Here is a 16,306-nt window from a genome sequence, read left to right on the forward strand (position 1 = left end):
ATTGAAGCATCTTAATTAAGATTTTCCTACAAAATCTTTGCCAGCCAAGGGCTGTAACATTCAGAACCTTTTTTTTTCAGCACTCTCAGAGAGTATGTGAGGATGGCACGAAATGACACAGCCCTGAGTAGCACCACCAGAAGGTGGGTGAGCACCTCGAGAGCAAGCACACCGAGCTGGGTCTGGCCCCACCGGCTGGCACCCTGCCTGAGCGCTGCCGTCTGCAGAGGGCTGCGGACAGACAGGCGGCGGGAATGGACAAATGGACAAAACAGCTGGGAGTCTGTCTGTCATTGCTATGACGGACTGAATGTGTCAGCAGCCCCGGGACAGGGAAAGGCTGACCAAGTGCCTCAAGGAAGGGTCAGATAACAGGGATGGTGGCTTGCCAAGAGCAGAAGCTCGATCCAAAAAGGAAAGCTTCTAATAGCTGGTCAAATCTGCATAATAGCTCCAAAATCTGCAGGAAAAGTCCCCCATTAAAGGATTACAGTTGCAGAGCTGTCTAACAGGGGGAAATGTGAGCCTTACTACATTGCCATTCACTAAACTTCCTATTACTTTTTCTAGGCTTTTTCAAGCTTTCAGGACAGATGTTTGTACAGAAGTTCTGTACTTAAAGAAACGAAGGGGGAAAAAAGGAAATGAAAAAAAAAGGTGAAGAAAAAAATGTGTATTAGTATATATAGTGTACTAATAGCATGCTAGTATATAGTATATAATATAATACATAGTTTATAGTGCTTAGCTCTATCTTTTTATATTCATTCTGCCTTAGACCTAAGATGATCTGTTACATTCAGGCACCTTTCACAGGGAGCCAGGCTGGGCAAGGGTGTGCAGCTGAAAGAGCAGGTTAGGCACTTAGGTAGCGATCCTCCTGCATGCCTCTGAAGCAGTGTGCTGCATGTCACTCAGCCGTGCACGCCCTTACCTCCTCAGGGAAGAGCAGGGTTCTGGAAAATTCACTTTATTTGCAAAGGCGCATGGAGCAGATCAGCCAGGCACAGCACAGAGGAGTATTAGTCGGACACAGGCTGTCACGGCTCCTTGCGTCTACCTATGACAACCATAATAAATACAACACTTAGGTGAAATTGCTGACTCCCTCGTCTTTTGGTTTTAAAATACAATAGTGATATCGACTTCAGATCCTGCCCGATTTACTTTAATTTGAGCCAGGCCTCTACAGAAAGCTGTTGCCCGGGTAACAAATGCCGCGCACCATAATAAGGCAAATTGCTGTTGAAATAAATAGTAATTACGGCCCTGGTTTCAAGAGTATTATCTTCCTCTTTATTTTAAGCTGGCCTCAGGCAAGGCTGCAGGCACTGGCTTTGCTGGAAGTGGGAGCAGGCACCCCCTTCCTTGCCCCTGCTGCACCTCTGGTCATGCGTGTATAGATGCCTTCAAAACGATATTTATTTCCTCAAGGGTGCCTCAGTACCGAGTGTAAATACCAGGAGCAGGAGCCGCTGGTATTCGGGCTCAGCATCTCTCAGCAGCATGCTCACAGAAGCGCTGCCAGCCTCAGCACACCCAGGACCTCGTGGGTTTTCTCCAGCACCCCGCGGAGCTGTGCCCTGCCCTTGGCCTTGTGCACCAGCTCCCTCCTGAGCGCGGGGCTTGCCCGGCGTACGTGGCTCTCCAGCCCATAGCTCGGTGACTCACAGACAAGTATGAGCTTGAAGGAGGGCAACGAGTGACTAATGCTGTCGTGCCTAGCACTGATGTATTTGCACTCCGAAGGTATTTGCACTGGAAAAGCAGACGTGGAAGGGAATCCGGGTGGCTGCTCTCATTTTTTCCCTTCTTCAACAGTTTTTGGTTGAGTGTGGCCCTCTCATCACATACCACAGCCAGCCCTGGACCAGCCACAGGAGCACCCCTGGAGGGACACGGGGAGGTCTGAGTGGGGCAGCACCAACCACAAGAAACACACCTTCAGCCCCTGGGATCCTCACAGCCCCACGTCCCACCTTGCTCTGTAGTCATCAGGGCCCCAAGCAAGGAGAAAAAACTGCAGAGTGGATGGGTGAGGAGAAAACTGCCATGAGACCACAAGAGAGATGCGGTCACCCCATCACAGCTGGGAGCTGTCAGCAAACACATGTGCTGGCAAGGGGTATACAGCCTCCCTGCTTGAACCTGCTGCCCACAGCACGTACGAAGGTTTGCACTCCACACTGCAGCTCCTCTGCCACCTGCAGATGGGGACTGATGCTCCACAGTGACCCTCTGCAGATAGTGGGGAGCAGAAGACAATCCTATTCAGCTATAGAAGGTGTCTGTCCAGAAAGAGCAATTGCAAGCCCTCCCCTAGATCTACTTGCTAGCTTCTACTGGCACCAGATTTACTGGGCTGTAATGAATTTTAAAAAAACAAGCTGCGGTCCTCCAAGGCTGACAGAGCTCACAAGTGGTGGCACTGTCTTTAAATATTCTTCAACTTAATGATCTTCCTGTGATTTCCCTGGTGTTTCCACCTCTGTCATGTGTTTGCTGCATAGACCTTACAGCCATTCTGCCTGATAAACTACCATACATCCCAAATTAATAACAGTGATGTGACAGCAGCCAGGGAAGTGAAAGGATATGGAAAATGAATGTTAAAAATGTCGCTTTGTTTAGGAATATATTTTCTTTCTGTTAGGAGAAGCTTAAGTGAGGGTGGACTTGGCTTAAGGTGGAAGGGGTAAGGCCAGTCCTCCCCTTGGCTTCTGCTCCAGCCTCGGAAGGAGCTGGAGTCCATGGGGAGACCCCTGAGCAATCATGTCCTTGCATCATTTTTCCAGCATGGCTCAGATTTGGTCCAGGCCCCTTTCAGATGGAGCCAGAAGCACATTGTGTGCATCCTCACACGCCTATTCCTGGTAAGGCCTGCACACCTCTTTGGAAATTGAATAGGAGCTTTGAAAGCAAACTGAGCTGCCGCAGTAGTCACTGTGCTGTAACCTCTGGGCTTCTTCCCAGACAGTGTGTGCTCGGTCAGACTCTAAAAGCACACTGAAAATAAAAGGATCAGCCTTGGAAAGTGAATTTTCACCTACTTTGGCTACTTTTTGAGAGTTCCAAAAATGCGCAGAACACAGATTCATTGCTCCGTTGAGAAAGAATGACATTTTCTACAGCTATCAGCCCAGCTTGCTTAATGAGCCCTGAAAGTACTTAAAATGTGCGGGTGTGTGCATGCATGCATGCATGTCCTGGAGGGCAGGGAGGCAGAAGGAACCAGAGACTTCTTATCAGAAAACACAGCCTGTTTTTTACGGAGTTTGACACACACAATCTTATCTAATTATTCAGAACATTTAACATCACCTAACTCCAGATAAGAATCTCTTTCCTCCTCCACTGCCCTCTCTTTGCTGAAACTTAATACACAGCGACTAACACGGCACGAAACCGGCACGAAACCGTCTCACTGAGCTCGGAGATGCAAGACGACAACTCATGACCTTTGCCATTGATTGCCAGCCAAGTTGCATACGTCGAGGAGTCTTGGCAGGCCAACATTTGTCACTGCTCTGACAGTGAAATACGGCTCTGCCCATTGTTCTGCAGAAGTGCAGCAGCAGCCTCAGCCCCCGGCTGGTGGCAACGAGGGGCTGCTTGCTGGGTATCACCCGGTGTTCCCCGGGAGACCCTGATGTGCTGTGCTCCCTGGATAATCTGTAGGGCCTGGGAGAGGACACAGCCATCGGGGCGTAGGGAGAGCTTGGAACATCTCTGGAAACCAGGAGCTCCAACACTGCCAACTCTGAAAGGGTGAACAAATGTCATGCTTTGAGAAAGGCTATTATAGCTTGGAAGGATAAAAACCCTTCCCCACCAGGGCCCTGTGTTTCTGCACTAGGCTGCTGCTTATGAGTCCTGTGCTCTCCAAACTGGGGGTTGTTGACTCTCTCCTGTGCACATTTCGTTTAGCCAAGGGAAAGAAACTCTGAATCAGACTGTTTACTTGGGTGTAGCTGCTCTTCCACTGTGCTGGCCAAATTTGCCTTGTAGGCTTAGAAAAATAGCTAAAGGCCAACCAGGCTGCCAGACAGCTATTCCTCATCATTTGGTGGCCACAACTGAATGGGTACAATTGCAAGGACATTTTGCACCGTGTGAAATAGGCGTGCATGCAGACCAAGCAACTGGACGCTTAATCTCATTTCTGCTGTGTGGGAAAGCTTTCTGCCTACAATTACTGTCTTCACGATAGGATCTGAGTTTTCTGACTCCTAAATTAATGTCCTTCAAAGCATTTAATGACGGAAATGCAGCTAAAAAAACTCATGCCTTTCCACATCTCTGCAGATGAGTATACCAGAATGCCTACATTTTGGCAGCACTGGACTCAAAGAGCATGCATCTCTCATTTAAATCTAATAGCATTACTCCATACCTAGCACCAGAATATGATGATCCTTGCCCATCGAGAGCTGACTTGACAACTGAAAATACCACCAAAACCATGCTGTGATAAAGACATTGGGATGCCACATTGGCTGATGGAGATACCCTATTAATTTTCTGATTTAAAAAACATCTGCCGCTATTTGGGATGGCAACAGTCCTTTTCTGTTAAGTAAAGTAAATCTGTGAGCCATATGGAGCCAGATCCCAACTTCACAAGGTTTCCAGGCTCCCAGGCCACCAGGCAGTACCCTGAAGTGGTGCCTTCCTATTTTTTAGCATCCTAGGCTGCCAGGTTTATCTCACTTCTGATTCCATATTTAAAAGTGTACAAGCTCTGGTAAAAGAATAAAGGCATTAATTCTAAGTACAAATATTTGTACTTCTGCTTCTAAGCACTGTGGTATTTGACACTGCTCAAATTAAAGCCCCGAGTGTTAATCCGAGACTCTCGTAGCAGCAATATGAATACAGGTTTTCTTCTTTGTTTTCACAGTAACCTTAACCATTCCCTATCTGGAAAAAAAAATTCTTCCTTAGGATGCCTCCATGATTTCTGGTTCTTCAAAGGAGTATTGCTCTGGTAAATCCAGCAAGAATTCTCTTGCCACCCGTATACGACTGACCATTTCTCTTTTTTGTGTTTAGCAATATATCATTGCAGAATGAGCAAGAAGGGGGTTGGTTCGGAGGTGTATTTTTCTATTTTGGTCATTGATCTTAAAAAATACATATATTAATTACTCTTTTTTTTTTTTTTAATAATGTTATTATTTGTAAGCTCTAAAATTAGTTCATTAGATTAATACCCCTAAAAAGTTGACTGTAGAGGAGCAACCAGAAGAATATAATGAATACTGTGTCATGTAGACTGTTGGGTCCACCCAGCCCAATACTCCATCTGACAACAGGCTACAGCAGAGGCCTAGGAAAGGGCATAAAACAAGGTTGGCATGTAGTAATGCATCCTCAGCCCCAGCAATTTGAAGGTGCTGAGCTTCAGTTTGCATATCACAGACCTTGGTGGGTTTTCTTGCTTGTTATTTTTTTTTCAGGAGGGAAAAGTCATGCATAAGTCTACAAAATACACTGAGGAAATGAGATAAATATCAGAACTCTGCTAAAGTCAATAGATTTACATTTGAATAAAACCGGTAGAAGGAGAAAAATAAAGGTACATTTTCAAACGGACTGTGGGTAGGCAGAAAAAATTGTCTTGACTGAAATCAACAGGAATACGTCATGGTAATGTTTTATCCATCTCTGAGCCAATTCCCAGCTTCAGAAAGTAAACTCTAATTATACTTTTCCTACACACCACTGAACTGCACTCTTCCATTTCATGTCATTTCAGCACTTTAGGGGTGTTTTATCACACAACCAGTAAGACTTTAGCAGTGCAGTTTATGTTTTCATTTCTGTTTGAAAGCAAGCTAATATATCTTGAATATAAGGCACGTGCTATGAGAAATAAATAGTGTTTCTATTCATGTGCTTTGTGGGTAGGGGCTATGGTAGGGAAGTCAAACCATCTCAGAGACGTTAGTCAGCCTACTCCATCCTTCCCCGGGCATGGAGATGCCCTGGTGATGTGTAACACCACTTACCAGGCAAGCTGGCCAGTTCTGAAGAGTGGGTGCTATGGCCCCAACACTTCCACCCAGCGTGTTCTGGATGCTCATGAGAAAGCAGGGAAGCAGTGAGTGCACGTAGCTTGTAACTCAGCCTTGGGTCCTTTGAAAAGGTTCAGAGGGGCATGCAAGAAGCCTGGGAGCCAGTGATGGGACAGCCTGGAAGGTGGCCATGCAGATGGGACCTGATTGAGAGATCTTTGCCATTTCCTGCACCAGGAGACTCTGGACTACCTGCAATCCACTTCTCCCTGATGATACGGTTGATTTCTGTCTCACCCTTCCTCTTGAGACCTATCCAAACAAGCAGGGAGATGCCACCAAGAATAAAGGATCATGCTATAATGGATATGACACGAAAATATATGTTTTTTTGGACACAACACAAATGGATATTTTTACTGTCACAGTACAAAATCAAATTGTACTGACCTCCTAAAACTCCATATATATCATGTGATTAGATTAAAAAAAAATCCTGAAGAAGGAGAATACATGATCTCTGAATGTCTTGGGGATGCTGTAAGCACAGGGTACATCCCCCCTGTCTTCATTGAGAATGTTTAATTTAATTTTGTTGAATACTGACAACAGAGCTAGGGGAAAAGGGCTAAAACAGGTCAAAATCCTTAAGGTTCTTGCCCATTTTACAGCTCATGATGAGGCTCATTACAAGGGCAGTCCCCTGTTGCTGAGGACACTGATCATTAAGCTGTGTTTTGTAAAGCATGAAGAGGTTTAGTCCTGAGTACAGCCAACCACCAGCTGCTGTCTCCTGAAATTATTTCAAGAGCCTTAGCGCAGTTTTTAGTGGATGTGTTCAGACCAGAGAAACAGTCACACCTTGTACCTTCTCGTATCTACCTTGAGCACTTCCAGGTGGGACAGCTCTTTGCTCTGAGGTGTGGTTCCTCTGCCTGAGCACCACAGGTCAGTGGTGCAACAGCATTAGGGAGAGCATAATTACGTTCTTCAGAAAGAAAAATTCGTACTTACAGTGACATTGCTTCAGGGAGTACAATCTTCAACAGCCCCTCCCTGTTTCAAGGCTATCAATAACTCAAATCTCAAAACTTTTTATGCTATCGCTGCCTAAAACTGCATTTCTCAGAGTAACAAGAACATTTTTTCTGTGAAAAGCAAGACGGGATAACCAGTAGCGGACAAAATCTTATCCATGAACTTAGTTGCATCCTAACAGCTGAAATGTAATCAGAACTTCAGCGATACAAAAAGCCATTAAATAATAACTGCAGGATTAGATTATGTGCCTACATAACAGCTTCTCTGGTCTTCACATTCAAACAACACCAGAGTGTATAAGGAACCATGCAGTAAGATCCATTCCTTCCATCAGAACAACAAATATATATAATTATTCGGAGAACTAAACATAAAGATAATTTCAAGTAAAGAAACACTGGCATGTAAACAGGCTAATGACACTCCCTCTAGTCCCAGGCTATGTCTTATGACATCCCCTGTGAGCCTTATTATGGAATATCCATGTGCAGGTTTCTTGGTGCTGTTTCAAAGAAACTCAGAAAAATAAGAGCTTCTCCTTAAACTGAGATGTCTTGCTTGTGATAAACAAGCAAGATGCTGAAATCTTTTTCTAATTTACTTCCAAAATGATTTCCAAGTCTCAGATTTCTCCAAAATATTGTTTAAAGCCCAGTTCTCCAACATTAAAAAAATAAATAAAAAATTGAACTCTGCAAAAAAACGCTTTTTTTAGTTCTAACAGTTATTTCAGTTTGTTTTGGCTTTCATTTTTGCCCGCAGTCTTGCATTTATTTTGTTAGGGTGTTTGTTTGTTTTTTTGTTTTTGTATTTTTGCCCCATAAGGTTCTTTCTGGAATTTATGGTGTCATCCTGCCTCCAAACAGACTTTTATATAGTCCGTGGTAGTTCCTTCAGCTCATGTGAAGTGTTGCACACACCGGCTTGTTTCTGTCTTGCAGTGCTGGCAGTCTGCCTCGAGCCGATAGCCGATGTCCCAAGATGAAGTCATCAAGGAGCCCCACCTGGCAGCACAGCCACGCAGCTCCATCACCCTGAACCCTGCTGGGGGACAGGTGAGGTGTGACCCAGGGGCAGGTAATGAAGGCAAAGAGCTGGAGCTTTTGGGGGATGTGGCTTGCGGCACCTCACTTCATCCTACCTCTGAACTAGACATGCCAATGCAAATGTACAGACATCCATGCACTGAGTCTCAGGGAAATATATCCTGGTTTTGCAAAATGCCAAAGGAAATGTGAAGCTGCAGGACCATAGAGCCATGTACTGTGTTTGGTGTCTGCTCTCTGAGAATCATTACTGATTTATCTTTTTAATTTTCATCTTTCTGGCTTGGACCTTTTTTTAAGCCTGAGTTATGACCATCCTTCCCCTCCTTGATTGTGCACTTCGACTGAAGAGTGCACTTAAAAGCTGACTCCAGCTGCCTCGAGGAGAATAATGTGACTGGCAAGGTTGACTCAGGTTTCCCCTTAGGCTTCTCATTTGTTGAAGTAGCCTTTATAAGTGAGTTCGTTTTCCATCTGAATATTATTCCACAATGGCATTCAGGATGGGATTCAACTGGCATCAATTCTAACTTTCTAAAAAGTCAGCTCTACAGCTGCTGTCCAGGCTGCTGAGAGCATAAGGAAAGACTAAATTAGGCAGAGGGTGCTCTCAAGACGCATACACCTTCCTTCATTGACTACAGATAGGATGTCACTAGTTTACATTACATACCAGGCTTTTGCACTCTTTAAGATTAGGTGAAGAGAATCTCATTTTCAGCAATTACAGAAGCTTGAGCTTTATGTTTTGCATTCTGAGGTGATGAGCTCTATGAAAAACAGCTCATCAACTGAGTGGGGTCCTACAGCAGCTTAACAGCTCTGGTGGGTGTCAACAGAAGGTGGACCCAAGCACTTGGTTTCTTCTGAGCCCCCTGCTTCATACAGAGATGTTGACCAGCACATTCTGTTTTTACTCCACACTTTAATCCAAGCGTTCTCTGGGCAGTCTTCCTGCTGTTACTATTTTGACAAATACCAAGCACAGCAAGGGTAATAATAGCAGCATTTTCCAAAAGTTAGTAAAAATCTTCACCAAAATGCCCTCTAAAGACACAGCAGAATAAAGCAAAGCTCTCATTCAGATTTTAGCCCTACCTTCCACCTACACACACAAACAAACAAAAATAGTTTACCTTGCTTTAGTATTACCTTGAGAGCAAATAAATTATTCCACTGCAGACTACAGTTAGACCCATATTTTCCTTTAACTAGTACTTAGCAGCAAGGATGCTGACTAACTCAGGAGAAAGCTGATAGTCTGCCAGTACTTTCCCATAATTTCCCTTGAGGGATAAACAGATTCTCCCCAAATTGACTGAGAAAGCACAGGGCTTGGAATTATGCAGCCAGATCCATGCACAAGTTGTAAAAACAATGAAGAAACAGTTATGCACATGTGAGTGTGCAGTTCACACCCAGCTTGCATTAATTTGCACTCTGAGACCTGAGTGACAAACTCTGGAGCTAATGTTGAAATGAAAATAGCCTGTAAAAGAAGCATACATATCCTCAAAATCTGAAACACTTTATTATTAAGGAAAACTTATTAGTTCTCAAAATGTTTGCTTTCAGAGACTTCTGGGACTCTCATTAAAACAGAGCAGCACTAGAGAAGGTTTTGAATACAGTGACAAAGATGATGCTCAAAAAAGAGACTAAATTGACTAGGATTTGCCAGCCTAGAAAAAGGACAATGAGGGCAAAATACAAGAGGTACAAAGAAATGTAAGCATCACAGAGGAAAAAAAAAAAAAAAAGAGAGAGAGAGAAAAAAAAAAATTGTTCATTATTTTTCAAAATGCAGGAATCAGAAAAAAAAAAAAAAAAAATCAAGAGGCAGAGGGATTAAAACAGGAGTACGTGGGCTTTTTTTTTTTTTTTTCCCCCACACAGATTCTAGTTAAACAGTGGAATTCATTGGCAGTGGACACTGTGAAAAATACAGAAAGTGATAAGAAGGGTTCATGGAAGGAATGTCCATCAAGAATGAAAGCCTGGGGAATCAACAGCTGGCTCAGGAAGTTTGGGCAGGAAACTAGGGAAAACATCCCTGCTTGTTTGCCTTGTCTTTCTTCTTCTTCCCCAAACGTGCACTCTGGGTGACTTAGAAGTTTGATAAGTTTTGAGACGTTTTGCCCTGATCCAGTATGGAACTTTTTATATATTTAGGCAGTTGGTGTCTCACTTTGGATCTCTCTTTCATTGCTCTGTTCATAAATACTTTCTGAAATTTTCCAGTGTAACCTTACTTGGAAGTGCATTTTTATCAAAGCTGGTGATTTTTCTAATATTTCACAGGTCCATTTTTTCTTGAGTTATCTGTTGGGCCTTTGTCTCTACAAATTCACTAACTTTGTCACATTGAGGACTCTGATCTATATTTCTTGATACAAGCGTTCGGATACAATGAGACTTCCTCTTCATCTGTGTTTTTTCTTAAACCTAATCAAAACAAAATGAATATTTTTTTGTGAGAGAAATAGGAAAAAATATATTTAGTGATATTCTTGCCAATATTAAACAATCAAACTACAGTAATGAGTAAGCACGTTATGAATACCAAGTAAGGCTACAGCAATGATTAAAATAAATAAACAGAAAACTCCTTTCAGCAATTTGAGGACCATATTTGATGCAATGCGTTTTTGAAACTAGCCAGCAGAAGTGTGAGTATGAGTAAGATGCAAGAGCTAAAAACAAAACAATAGGCCAGTGTTCAGACTTACAGAAGAAGGAAGTATGAGCAACTTAAAAAGCAACAGAGAACTGGTAAATAGAGAAAATAATAAATGCAAATAAATCACAGCTGCAGAGGGAATTACAGAAAGTTAAATGTTTGATGATGTGAAATCTAAGTAGTTTAATTCTAAGTGTTAATTATTTCAAGTGCCGTTTGCAGCATGCTGAGTCTAGTGAAACAGTATGAATCACTGTCTAGTCTTAAATATGAACCATAATGGAGTTTATGCCAGTGATGGTGTCTGTTTTCCCATTTTAGTACTAAACCAGTCTTCAGGCATTGTTTATTTGAGGGGTTTACAGCCCTTCCCCTTGCTTCTGCTTTGTCTTTGTACAGCACAACAGTTCTTTTTTTTCACAGATGTTTCCATATCTGATTTTCAAACATGCAGAAGGGCTATTTTTTCATTCCCCTAAAGAGACAAGCTGTCTCAATACAAATATTGATATCACTGGCTTGTTACAGCTGCCAATAGTTTGGTCTCAGAATGGGTTTGTGCTGCACATCACTCTGCAGCAACGTTTTGTGAGAAACTCTGCATCATATAATGGCACACACAGGTACAGGATTTTGTCATACTGGTGCAGCTCTCACCAAACTCAAAACCCAAGGACAGCACTGAAGCTCCTATGATATATTTTGTAGGTTTTATTTATTTTTTTCCTTGTGTCATAATTTAGTAAGCAGTCACCAATGATGTGTTGAAGGAACAATTCAGACCCTTCAGAATAAAAGAGATTCTTTTGGTTTTTGCTTTTTTTCCCCCTTTTTGATGATTCATTTGCTCCAGTATGATTGAGCACTTCTTAGACCATGTTATTTATATACTAATACATCAGAGGTGAAAAGATTCCCCAAGTTTGTATACCCCAGACGTTTTTAGGGGTGACCTGTGAAATTCAGTTTAAATTACAATAAACAATTATACATGGACAACTTCAGAAGAATTTAATCCCAAGCACAACTTGTAGGAGTCACTACATCTCAGTATAGCATTAACTTTCAGTGCTGGTATAGTGGAACTGTGTCAGGCATGTTTAGACCAATTCTGCTTTTAAAGCACCGCTTATGTGAGAATATGTCTCTTAAACAGAAAGAAAGTATTAGGAACTTAACTTACAAAGGTGCTTACATATATCATAGTAGGATGCCCATCTATATCATTAGGTACCTAAATATTTACAAAAATTTGGATGCTATATTGCAAAATTCTGTGGGAAAGAAAAGAGCTCTTATTTGACCATGACGTGCCACGCATGTTTATGCCAATACACAAATATGATGTAGATATTATCTCGGAATCCACGAGGTGGCAGTGTCATAGTTTTCTTGGTACTGGGTCCTGAAACGCATTTTCTTTTTTAAAACATCTAAATGTCATTGGGATATTTATCACCTCAGTTTTGAAAAATCTGGGGAAGTTGTTGAGACATCTGCTTTATTTCCAAAAGCTGACAATGAAAAATTGTTTTCCTAAGAAAAGACAGAAACTGTTGTGTAAAGACGAGAAGCCCATCTTGTTGTGAGGCATCTGTCATGTTCCTGTGTGCACAGTGCTGGGGTGTCTGCACAGGCTTGTGCAGGATGCTGAATTCAGGCATGATCATATCCTGCACAGAAATCAGAACATAATGCCCTGAAAACAGCCAGTCCTCAGAATCCATTTTCATTTTCAGTAATAAAAGAAAAATAAGAAAGGAATGACAATTTATCCCTATTTCAGTTTTATTTGGAAAACCTTATCACTCCTCAGCTTTGTTATTTAGCAAATCTACCCAGTGCCGGGTCTATGTTAATTTATATCAGCTCTCTCTAATAAAAAGTGTCTTACTGGGAAACCGGAATACAAAATATGACCACAAACATGCTCATGAAAATATATCTACACTCTATTTTTTAAAACGTTAAGACTGTAGAACTACTAAGAATATCTGAAGAAAGACACATTATTGTCCTAGTCTTGCCTTCCCAGGGAAACACAACATCCCTATTGCAAATTAAGGAAGAGGTCATGCAGAATTTAACAAGTGGTTTCACTTGAATTCCCTGGCTCCCGTCGCCTTTGCAAATGCCGTGAGGCTGCTGTATTGAGACATGAGCTCTCTCGTGAGGGCTGTGTTCTCTCGTGAGGGCTGTACTCTGTCGTGAGGGCCATGCTCTATCGTGAGGGCTGTGCTCTGTCGTGAGGGCCATGCTCTGTCATGAGGGCTGGATCTGCTGGCCATGTGCCAAGGTGGAGCCGTGCAGCCCACGCACAGCTACCGTCACGGGGGGAAGATTGATGCCCTTGGGTAGATCCCATCTGTCAGGACCTGTCAGTTTTCCTAAGAGGACAATTAATTAATGTAATCTTATTCAAACACAATATATCAGTTCCAGATTTTTGTATGCCCAGTGTGAGCTTTCCTCCCTTATTCCAGCGAGCCCTGCAGTGTACGCCAGGGATTCACAAATGGAGTTGTTCTCAGCAAAGCCTGTGCTGCACTGTCAGCTGGCTCAACCCATCAGCTCCCTTCCAAGTGACCAGTTAGGCTCCGTGGCAGCTACAGCTCTCTTCTTGCAAACTTACTTTAGTTTCATGTCTGGGGTTGCAGCTTTTCCTTCTCCTCTGATTCCTGCTCTGTGCAATCTGCCCCTCTTCCCTTTTTCAGCTTTCCATGTGGCTCTGCCTCTGAATCTCCTGCTCTTTCCTCTCTCCCATAGCAATCTCACCCACATGTGACATCTCTGCTCTTTTTCTGCTCCAGACCCCATGGGCAGAGCTCAGCTGGGTGATGAGGACACCCTCACAGTGGTGCCTACTTGCGGGTGTCTCAGGCCACATGGTGTGGAGGTCCACTTGATATTGTCACCCTGCTCAGGAAACCTGCAGACATCCAAGGTGAGTCTCATTGTCCACAAGACACACTCCACCCCCTCTGTCCAAACCGGCATTTCTGTTTCCCTGCTGACATCTCCCATCTCCAGCAGCTCATGCTACACCTGATGAACCTCTAAGCCTCCCTCAGAGCTTGGCCACCTGTGTCCTGCAGCAGGCCCCATGCACACCACCACCACATGCAGGTCCCTTGTGTGCCCTGCCAGGGGTCCAGCCTCACCTCAGCCCTGCCTCCAGATGCCCGCGCTTGGCCTGGCTCTGAATTGCAGATTCAGCCTCTGCAGCCTTTATAATTCATCTGCACATATTCAAAGTGGTGGGTCTGCTCTGAGACCAGGCAGCAGTGGCAGGGCAGGTAGAACCAGCTCTGAATCCCTCTAAAAGGCCACTTGCCTGGACTTCCTACCCAGGAAAGACTTATGTGCAGTTTACACTCAAGACAGAAGAAAAAAAAAATTTCAATTTAAAAAATGGTAATTTTCAATGCTCCATGTAGGTTTTAAATGCTCTACATAGGTAAATGTTTATCAGACTGTTGGAACTACCAAGATAGTCACAGCAAATAGAAACAAGATAGTCCTTGAGCCAGGTGTCCATTTAACAACCATCTCCTACAACACCAACTCAGATATAGATCAGTAGTCCAAATGTTTCTCATTAGCCCTGCCTTTAATGACACTTTAATGAAGCTGATAACTATCACAGCTAGAGAAATTATCCATATAAACTTTGCAGCACCTTTATTCTGAAGAAAGAGAGAGAACTATACAGTGATGGCTTTAATGTTACCTTTAATAATGGGGCAAAGGATCAGCAGTCTTGAGCCAAGAAATTTAGGAGAAAATGAGGAGCTGCATAAGGGTTGGGCTTTTATATTTTTATCTGTGTATTTTGTCTGCATTCTCTCTTGAAATAAAAATGAACTACTTCAAAGTCTCTCAAATAAAGCTGCAGGTACCAACATTTAGCAGGAATATTTCCATTGAGATTTGATCCAGATTAATTGGTTTGAAGCCTCTCTCTTGCATTTGCTTTGGTGTTTCCCTCACAACACTCAGGCAAAATAGTGGGTTCTTCTTGTCGAACTACCAGTATTCGGCTGACAGACCCAGGGAAGAAACATTTATGTCGTGCATCTCATAAGCAATATATGAAGAAAAAGGAAATGTTTCATGTCTTCAATGAGCTGGATTACATTTTCAGATGTTTTCCTCTGTACTGCCATTAACTATAAGAGGAGGCCAGGCTGAGGATTCCTGGATCGGGCATCTCCGAGTGCACATGAAGTGAAGTGAACTGGGTCTTGCCCAGGTGCGGGGGGAGGCTGGGAGCAGAGGTGAGCCCACGCCTAGCAAGAGGCCAGCCTGGCTGGGGTGAGGGGCTAGAGACCTTCCTTTCCTTCCTAAAAAGGAGCAGCCTTTCCTTTTCATCTCCAGCCACACCTCCATCCCTGACATGTTTGTGTTGGGATAGGCCTCTTCCCTGATTAATGCCAATAGGATGTGTGCGGTGAGACACATTGCAGTCTTCTAAGATAAATAATGTTAACGGTTATTACATCATTACTGTCATTAAAGCGTATACCAGCAAAACATTTGCAATACATTTTAGCTCTGAGAAAAGCAGTAAAAACTAATTTGAGATTTAAAAGACCTGCCTAAGCTTGCACATTCAGAGGAAACTGCAAGCACCCAACCTATGGAGAACCTTTCTGCACCACTTCCAGTGTCCCTTCTAGGAGCCTCACGGCACTGGTCCTTTATGGTTCAGGGCTCTGAGGTGGCAGACTTGGTGACCTGGGTGCCTCCAAGTGTCTGATTAAGCTCACAGCCAAACTTGTCTGAGGTGACCGAGCTGACCTGCTGCATTTGGTGACCAGGATGGCCAAGACGTGATGCAAATAACTACAATTTCTTCCCTGAATTGCAAGGAACCTTTACAAGCAGGTTATGTGAGCAGCTAGCAATGCAAACAAGCTACTGAAGTACCGCTTAGCATGAAAACGTAGGCAAAAGTATTTTCAGAATCAGCTTCACAACTCAAGGTCCCAATTTAAAACCTGTGGATTTAATTTTATTTTCATGTGAGGGTTGCCTCTGTGACCTATTTAGACAAAAAATAAAATAAAATCCTTTAGGATTTTTGGACCTTTAGAAAAAGAATTCCATACTAGACCTACTTTCTTCCCTCTGCTTCTCTAGAGGTTTCCTCCTTGTCTTACCTTAGACAAGGCAGTCATTTTCTCCGTTCCTCGGTCCCTCATCAGTAAAGTGAAGATAATAGTGCTTCCTATTTCAACAGTGGCTTTTGGGGCAGATTAAGTCAGCTGGAGTTTGAGACATTCTTCAGGGTATTAACATGGGAGGCAGATATCGGGGGAAGAGCGTACGTAAGAAAGAAGAAAGAAAGGGTAAATCTTTCTTGTCTCTTACTTGGGAGTCAAACTTTGGGAGCTAACGTGGGAGTCAATCAGAGCTGGATTTGTCCTGATGGTAATTGCAGCTTTTATAGGATCATTTAAATTGTCTGTCAAATGAAAATATTTCTGTATAATGAGCATGCTATTAAAAACACCCCTGCC

General features: G+C 43.2%; 1 protein-coding gene across 1 annotated transcript in view; it reads left to right on the plus strand.

Annotated features, from left to right (window-relative positions):
• The window catches only part of MET (MET proto-oncogene, receptor tyrosine kinase), a 135,146-nt gene that overhangs the window by 19,629 nt on the left and 99,211 nt on the right, over positions 1-16,306 (plus strand). Inside the window, exons 4-5 of the mRNA XM_068669532.1 lie at positions 8,000-8,113; positions 13,595-13,728. The gene's annotated coding sequence lies outside the window, so the exon portion shown is untranslated. The remainder of the gene's footprint in view (positions 1-7,999; positions 8,114-13,594; positions 13,729-16,306) is intronic.

The sequence above is a fragment of the Anas acuta genome, chromosome 1 (assembly GCF_963932015.1).
Source record: "Anas acuta chromosome 1, bAnaAcu1.1, whole genome shotgun sequence".
Classification (NCBI taxonomy): domain Eukaryota; kingdom Metazoa; phylum Chordata; class Aves; order Anseriformes; family Anatidae; genus Anas; species Anas acuta.